Raw genomic sequence first — 8,824 nt, 5'->3', positions numbered from 1 at the left:
GATAACCTTACGTTCGATTATGCTGTCGAGGTAGCACGGCTTCGTGAGCAAACCCACCGTGAATCCGAAGCCTTTGCCAATCCTGTGCAGCGCATTCAGCAGCAGTTGCGAGACAGCTCAGCCAGGCACGATTGACGAGATAACGGCGATAGTGGCACACGCCTCCCGGGCCGTCGCCACTTCAGCTGCTCACGCGCGTACAGCGCACCTTCACCTGATATGAATGCCGCCGCCGCTGCTGTCGCCGGGCCTAGAAATGTAAATGCCTGCGGAAACTGCGGCGCAACACGGTGTTCGCCTACGGAATGTCCCGCGCGTGGTCGCACATGTTTTGCCTGCGGACGCTGCGGTCATTTTAAGAGAGCATGTCGCAGCTACCGTCGCGGCCAAAAAGGGTATTCTGCAGAGGTCCAGGAAATCGTTCCAGAAGAGGATGCTACCAGTGTCATTAGCATCTTGGCGGTCCGTACTGATAAGAGCACACGCGTCTACGTGGATGTCAATGTCGTGTCAGTTACCGCCACGACTAGGGTGCATACCATGAACTTTTTGGTGCACAAAAGCTCGGCCGTGTCTATTATGGGTGAGCACCAATTCCAAGGCTTGTTCGCAAACGCAGTGCAACTGACTAGTTCCCATCTTACATTGCTGGATTTTTCGCGCAGGAAGATTCCCGTTCTCGGGTCATTTCACGCCATAGTCACATACAAGGGGAAAAAAGCCATTGTAACTTTTCATGTTACGCCATGTGGTACATCTCTCCTTGGCCTGGATGCTGTTCAAGCCCTTGGCCTTCGCATCATAGGAGAGGAATTGCGCTGCCTGCAAATGTCCACGCAGGAATGCCGAGAGCTTCCAGCAATGAGTTCAGGCCTTCCCCAAAGCCCCAGGCATGAAAAACCCCTTGGCCCTCCCAAGTTTGGAATGCCGCCAACACTGTGGACCAAGTTTGGCAACTTGTTTTTGCCTGGCCCGGGACTTGTAAGAGGGGTGCAACACAAAGTTAAGGTGAAAACTTTCATCGCGCCAGTCGCACAGAAGCTGAGACCCCTACCATTTTCAGTCCGCCAGCCGGTCTTTGACGAGATTGAGAAGCTACTTGCTGCTGATGTCATTGAGAGACTCAATGCTTCCGAGTGGGTATCTCCTATTGTAGCAGCCGCAAAGCAGATGGTAGCATTCGACTGTTTGTCGATCTCCGGGAACCCAACAAAGCTATAGTAGCAGACAACTTCCCTTTGCCTCATATGAAGGAGCTGCTTCATGCCCTCAATAGAGCTCGCTGCTTTTCCAAGGTGGACTTGGTATCAGCCTACTACAAGGTTGTGCTGCACTCAGACAGCAGGGACCTAACTTCATTTATAACTCACGATGGCCTCTTTAGATTCAAGAGTGTCTGCTTCGGGTTGGCATCGGCACCAGCTGCGTGTCAGCAGATCATGACGAAAATTCTTGGAGGTTGCAAAGGGGTGTGTGATGCGGGTTCTTGTTGCTGATTTGTTTCTCCCGGGCTGAGCCTCAGAGAGTTTTTCTAATAAGGACAAAGCCGTTCGGTTTCCAAGAAACACACAAAAAGTTTAATTGAAAAGAAAAAAGGCAAAGATTCCTCACAAAACAAAACACTTAATAAACAGTTGACTGGACATGACGAAACACATCTGTAAACACCCAACAAAAACGTTCAAAGTCAGTAACTAAACCTAACGTTCGAAAGGGGCTGAGTGATGGGAGTAGCGCAAGAGTATCGGTGCAGTCTCACCCACAAGTTGGTTTTCGGCGGTGATGAGAAACCGGAACGCCGTGACTCCTGCGTCACTGCGTGGGCTGGACGAGGACGAGGGAACGCTGGCTGCTGGCGACACGTCGAAAAGCCCTACCAAATCGTGATGGTTTCGGCTTGAGGAGCGTGGACACGTCGGAGACGGGAGAACGCAGGCTGGTGGCGACGCGTCCGGGAACTAGGGTCGACCTAGTCAAGCAGCTGGGCGCACAGCTCGGGCCCGGAGCCCGACGGCTGTAGCTCGCCTGCCGGAACCAAAGTCCGCAGGCCCTGGAAAGGAGTTCAGGACCGGATGGCCACGGTCCTTTGGAGCGGGAACCCGACAGCAGGAGGCCCCGGCCGGTGGAAGTCCTGTAGGCTCGGGTCCGGAACCCAACGGCCCATCTTCAGCGCCCGGTCCGGTGACGACCTTCCGCTTGCACTGCCTGCCTCGAATTCCCCTTGCTCTGGTCTCCCCAGGCTCCTGCTTCAGCTCTGGCCCACTTGTCTCGTTCTCATTGGAGATACTACTGTTTCGTGGTGTCAAGCCATTGGGCCTTGAAATCTCCGTGTTCGCTGCCCATTGGATGTTTTACCTTTTGTTTACTTCACGTCCTGCCACGCATCCTCGTGCTTGACGCTCTTTAACGTCGTCATTCTTGTTTAAGCATCACCGCACGTGCACTCTGGTATTTCTCCTTTTGTTTTTTTTTTTCCGTGACGCGCACTTTTCGAAGGCGCGCACTTTGAACGCGCACCACACATCACAGGGTGTCATGCTAGTTGGATGACATAATCATTTATGGTAAGACGGAGAGCGAACACAGGCAAACCCTGGAGCAAGTGCTGGAACGAATAGCAGAAGCTGGGCTCAAGCTCAACGAAAAATGCCTCTTCAACACGTCGGAGCTGTCGTTCTTAGAACATCGCGTCAGCGCAGAGGGTATAGCACCGCTCCAGACCAAGATTGATGCAATCATCAATGCTCCTGCGCCTAGAGATGCAGCCACGCTACGCTCCTTTTTGGCGCTAGTTGAATATTATTCCAAATTCGTGCCGCGACTGGCAGAGCAACTGGAGCCAATGCGTAGTCTACTTCGCAAAGACGTGCACTTCGACTGGGATGACGCTGCGAAAGAGAGCTTCGCGGGAGTAAAAAGACTTCTAGCATCCCACAAGGTCCTCCGAATGTTTGACCCGACGCTACCTGTCATTGTCGCAACAGATGCCTCTGCGTACGGTCTCGGTGCCGTGCTGCAGCAAGTGGAGGGGTCCCATGTGCGTACTGTGGCACTTGCATCGTGGACATTAACAGAGACAGAACGAAAATACTCGACCGGAGAGCGCGAGGCCCTTGCCTGTCTGTGGGCCTGCGAGAAGTGGCACGTTTACCTCTGAAGCAGATTATTTACTGACGGATCACCAGGCTTTGGTGGCACTGCTCTCATCCCGTAGCAGAGGACAGTGGCCACTTCGTATTGCAAGGTGGACCGCACGACTGCTGCGCTACAACTTCAAAATACAGTACCGCAGCGGAGCCCACAACCAGGTAGCAGATGCCTTGTCCAGATTGCCCGTGCCAGACACAGAAGGGTGCTTCCATGTTGATGAAGAGGTTGTGTCCTTGGTTACATCGTCTGTACATCGGGAGAATCTTCAGGTTGCTACCGCGGAGGATGACATACTACGGCAGGTAATGCAATTTATCCAGTCACCATGGCCAACAAGATAAAGACTTGCCGCAGAACTGACTCCATACTACGAAATACGAGACGAGCTCTCGGTAGTAGATGGGTTGCTTCTGCGCACAGAACGCGTTGTAGTGCCTGCCAAGCTAAGGGATCCATTCATCCACTTAGCTCATGAGTCACACCCGGGAATTGTGAAGACTAAGCAGCGCATCAGGGAGAAGTACTGGTGGCCTTGCCTTGACAAGTATGTGGAGGCCGCCGTCCGGAGTTGCAGCGCCTGTCAAGCCTCGGACAAGAGTGTCAAGAACTGGCAAGCCCCACTACAGCCTGTCCCGCTTCCTGACAGGCATGGGGACAAAATATCAATAGACATCATGGGCCCCTTTGAACGTGCACCGGCCGACTGTCGATTTGTCATCGTGGTAGTGGACTACTTCTCCAGATGGCCAGAGATTGCGTTCTGCAGTGACATCACTTCTCGCACGGTGATCAACTTTCGGCTTGCTGTCTTTGCGTGAGAGGGTTACCCGACTGAACTAGACTCAGACCACGGCCGACAGTTTACGTCGAGAGAATTCGAGTGCTTCCTTGCAGACAGGGGCATCAAGCATTTCTTCTCGGCAATTTACCACCCTCAAGCCAATGGCTTAGTGGAAACATTCAACAGGGTCTTGAAATCGTATGTACAACTAGCTCTCCTAGAGCAGCGACCAATCAAGACCACAGTTATAGAGTACCTGGGTATTTACCGAGCCACACCCCACAGCGCCACTGGCATCTCTCCAGCAGTGTTGCTTCATGGCCGCCACATGAGGACATCATTAGATGTTGTTGGCCAGACATCAGCGGATTTCTGCACCCATCCCGCCCGTGAACTGCGTAGACTTCGGCGTCGTGTCTGCGAATACCAACAAAGAAATAAGGCGTATGCAGACAAGCGAAGAGCAGCCCGGGAGCCCAAATTTAAAGTGGGGGCCTACGTGCGGGTGAAACGCCCGGTACCTGGAATAAAAGGCACCCCTAGTTTTGGGGCTCCACTCAAAATACTGAGGCGGGTAGGACGATGGTCATTCCACTTGGAGGACGGCCGTACCTGGAATGCCTCCCAACTGTCGGCTGTACCCCATGAAGCTGTTCACGAAGAAACGGGGGCAATACAAGAACCGCTGTGGGCGGACATGGAGACAGACGGCTCGGCAGGAAACGCCACAGCACGAAAACCGTCCTCGAAGGCAAAGAGCCACACGACCCAAAATATCCCAATACAGGAAGCTGCACAGTCTCCGGGGGGGGGTCAGCACTGCCTCCTCATACGCCAAGCCCACCACGGCCTCCACCAACGGGGAACACGACCGCAGGACTGGGTGCTGATCTTGCCGAGGAACCAGAGGTCGTCCATCAGCCAGAAGAGCAGCCGGTGCCCCTCCATCGCTCTACACGGGAGCGAAGACCACCAGAGAGACTCGGGGACTATGTGCAGTGACTTGTTTACAGTGCAGACTTACTATAGTTTTCTGTCACGGGTAGTGACTGTTTCTTTTCTATGCACATAATCTGTGTTCTATTATCAAGGGAGGGCGTAGATGTAGTGTTGTGCGTTTACACCAGATAGCCTTCTCAGTCATTGGACTCACAATAGATGGCGCCACTGCGCCCGTGTGTATATAAACGATACTCGCTGATTAAACTGGGTTCGTGTCATGGATCGTACAGTGGTGTAGCGTGGTTACTTTCACGTGTCCCCGTGCCGGCTACACGACACGTCCATCTAGTGAACACTCCAAAAACAGCCATCTCACATACTCTGTAGCACATGACACTGTATGCGATTGGGTAAAGAACTATCTAAACGATCGACAGCAGAACGTAGTGCTTAACGGCTCAAAATCATCTGTGGTAACCGTTGCGTCCAGTGTACCACAGGAGGCGTACTGGGATCTTTGCTTTTTCTGATTTATAATATTAGCATAGTTGATGGTATTACCTCCCAAATAGGTTATTTGCAGATGATTGTGTAGTGCTTAGACTGATTAAATCGCACAAGGATGCTGAAATTCTGCAGCATGATCTGTACAAATTATCAACGTTGTGCCGAAAAAGGAAAATGAGTCTAGTCGTCCGTAAATGTTGCTGTGTATCATTCACTAACCGGATTAGTACACTAGACACAACATACGAAATAAATAATTCAAAAATTATCAATGAATCCTATTATAAGTATCTGGCTGTCTATGTTTCCGATAATTTCAAGTGGAATAAACACATTCACATCACTGTGATCAGGGCAGGCCGGATGCTACACTTCTTACGCAAAAATTTTAGGCAAGCTTCACAGACCGTGAAACAAACCCTTTATCTCATGTACGTAAGACCTGTTCTAGGTTGTGCTTGCGTAATCTGGTATCGCCATCAGCAATACTTGATTGACGCACTGGAAAAAGTTCAAAACCAAGCAGCCAGATTTGTTAGCAATAACAATAATTTCTTTGCATTCATCACACAAATGAAAAGAGCATTGAAATAGGAGACACTGATTGTAAAGAGTCAGACACTGAGGCTTAAATTTCTTCATTGTATATATTTGATGGAAATGCTATTAACCCTCTTGCTTATCTCTTCACACCAACGTACGTCTCTAATCGTCAAGACCATTCGCGAAAAATGTTGGAATACCGCTATAAAACCCACTCTTTCGGTAGTTTTTTTTCGTAGAAACAATACAGGAATGGAACCGTCTACCGGATGATCTCGTCAATAAAACTCATGATGAATCCTTTTTTTCTCCTTGTAACAACGCCTACAATATCACTGCCACTAAGAATGGTTTGTTGTCTCAAAGCGTGCGGGTGTTTACAAATGCATGAGTGCGACGTTGTTTTCGCTCACCAATATTGTTCAGTGCTGTGGTATTTTTTGTCTCTATTCTTTCGATTGAAACTATGTAGCCAAATTATTATGTGTACCTACCCTTCGTAATGCCTTACGGTGATGTAGGTGAAGTGTAAATAAATAAATAAACATACTCGCTTTATGCGTCTGTCTATCCGTCCGGCCTTCTGCTATTCTGTCTGGCCGTCCATCCGTGCGTCCGTCTGTCCGGCCATCTAGTGAACACTCCAAGTACTGTCATCTCGAATCTCGCATACCCGGTGGCACATACCCGCTTAACGCGTTAATCTATCCATCCGTCCATCTGCTAGTCTGTCTGTCCGTCCACCCATGTTTACGTCCATGCGCCCATCTAGTGAAAAATCCAAGTACCGCCATATCGCATACCGTGTGGCACATACCTGCTTTACGCATCCGTTTATCCGTCCATCCGTCATCTATGTCTGTGCGTCCGTCCATGCGCCCATCCGTGCGTCCAACTAGTGAACACTCCAGGTACCACCATCTCGCGTACCCTGTGACACAGTCCCGCTTTACGCGTCCGTCTATTCGTTCATCCGTCTGCTATGTCCGTCCGTCCGTCCGTCCATGCATCCTTCCGTGCGTCCAGCCAGTAAAACTCCAAGTAACGCCATCTCGCGTCTCGCATCCCCTGTGGCACAAACACGCTTAACGCGTCCATCTATCCATCCGTCCGTCTGCTAGCCTGTCTGTCTGTCTGTCCGCCCGTGCGTTGTCTGTGCGTCCATCCAGTGAACACTTTAGGTACCACCATGTCGCATACCCCGTGGCACACACACACACTTCATGCGTCCATCTATCCGTCCGTCCGCCTGGTAGCCTGTCTTACTGTCCGTCCATGCAACCGTCAATGTGTCCTTCTAGTGAACACTCCAAATACCGCCATCTCGCATCTCACGAGCCATGTGGCACATACCCGCTTTTCGCGTCCATCTATCCAACCGTCCGTCTGCTAGAATATACAATCGCCAATTGTCGGAAGAAAGGGTATTAGGACACTGGCCGAGACCGTCCTCTGCACGCAAGGCATTGAGAGCGTTGTTGCGCTTTCTTTGGGCAAGTGGTCTTAGAGACAGACTGTAAACAGCGTCGTGGATCGTCTGATGACCTTCTCTCTCCTTTTTTACAACGTTTCTTTTCTCTCATCCTTTATCCCCCTTACCCAGTACAGGGTAGCCAGCCGGTCTGAGAACTGGCTAACCTTCTTGTCCTTCCTCATTTATTCCTCCTCTGCTAGTCTGTCTGTCCATCCATCCGCGCGTCCATCCAGTGAACACTCCAAGTACCGCCTTCTTGCATACCTTGTGGCACGTACCTGCTTTACGCGTCCACCTATCCGTCCATCCGTCTGTTATGTCTGTTCGTCCGTAACAGCGTCGATATGTGCGTCATGCTAGTAAACATTCCAAGTACTGCCATCTCGCATCTCGCATGCCTTGTGGCACATAACCGCTTTACGCGTCCGTCTATCCTTCCTTCCGTCTGCTAGTTTGTCTGGCTGTCCGTTCATGCGTCCGCCTGAGCATCCATCTAGTGAATACTCCAAGTACCGCCATCTCGCATACCTTGTGGCACATAACCGCTTTACGCGTCCATCTCTTTGTCAATCCGTCTGCTATGTCTGTCCATCCGTCCATGCGTCCATCCGTGCGTCCAGCTAGTGAACACTCCATGTTCCGCCATCTGCATACCCTGCGGCATATACCCGCTTTACGCGTCCGTCTATTCGTCCGTGCGTCTGCTAGCCTATCCGTTCATCCAGGCGTCCGTTCATGCGGCCATCTTGTGAACACTCCAAGTACCGCCATCTCGCATACGCTGTCGCACATACTCGTATTACGCGTCCTTCTATTCATATATACGTCTGCTAGTCTGTCTGTCCGTCCGTCTATGCGTCGGCCCGTGCGCCCTTCTAGTGAACACTCCAAGTACAACCATCTCGCATGCCCCGTGGCACATACGCGTTTTACGCGTCCGTCTATATCGTCCGTCCTTCTGCTAGGATGTCTGTCCGTCCGTTCATGCGTCCGTCCGTGCGTCCATCTAGTGAAACTCCAAGTATCACCATCTCGCATACCCTGTGGCACATACCCGCTTTACGCGTAAGTCTATCCGTCTGTCCGTCTGCTAGTCTGTCTGTCAATCCATCCGTGCGTCCATCTAGTCAACACTCCAAGTCCCGCCATCTAGCATACCCTGTGGCACATACCCCTTTTACGCGTCTATCTATCCTTCCGTTCGTCTGCTAGTCTGTCTGTCTTTCTGGTCATGCGTCCGTTCGTGCGTCCATCTAGTGAACAGTCCAAGTACCACCATCTCGCAAACCCAGCGGCACATACCCGTTTTACGCATCCGTCTGCTACTCTGTCTGTCCATCCATGCGTCCGTCCTTGCGTTCGTCTATTGAACACCCAGAGTACCGCCATCTAGTATAACCTGTGGCACATAGCCGCTTTGCGGGCCC

Source organism: Rhipicephalus microplus, chromosome 5 (genome assembly GCF_043290135.1).
Source record: "Rhipicephalus microplus isolate Deutch F79 chromosome 5, USDA_Rmic, whole genome shotgun sequence".
Taxonomy (NCBI): domain Eukaryota; kingdom Metazoa; phylum Arthropoda; class Arachnida; order Ixodida; family Ixodidae; genus Rhipicephalus; species Rhipicephalus microplus.
Note: the sequence above shows the minus strand (reverse complement) of the source record.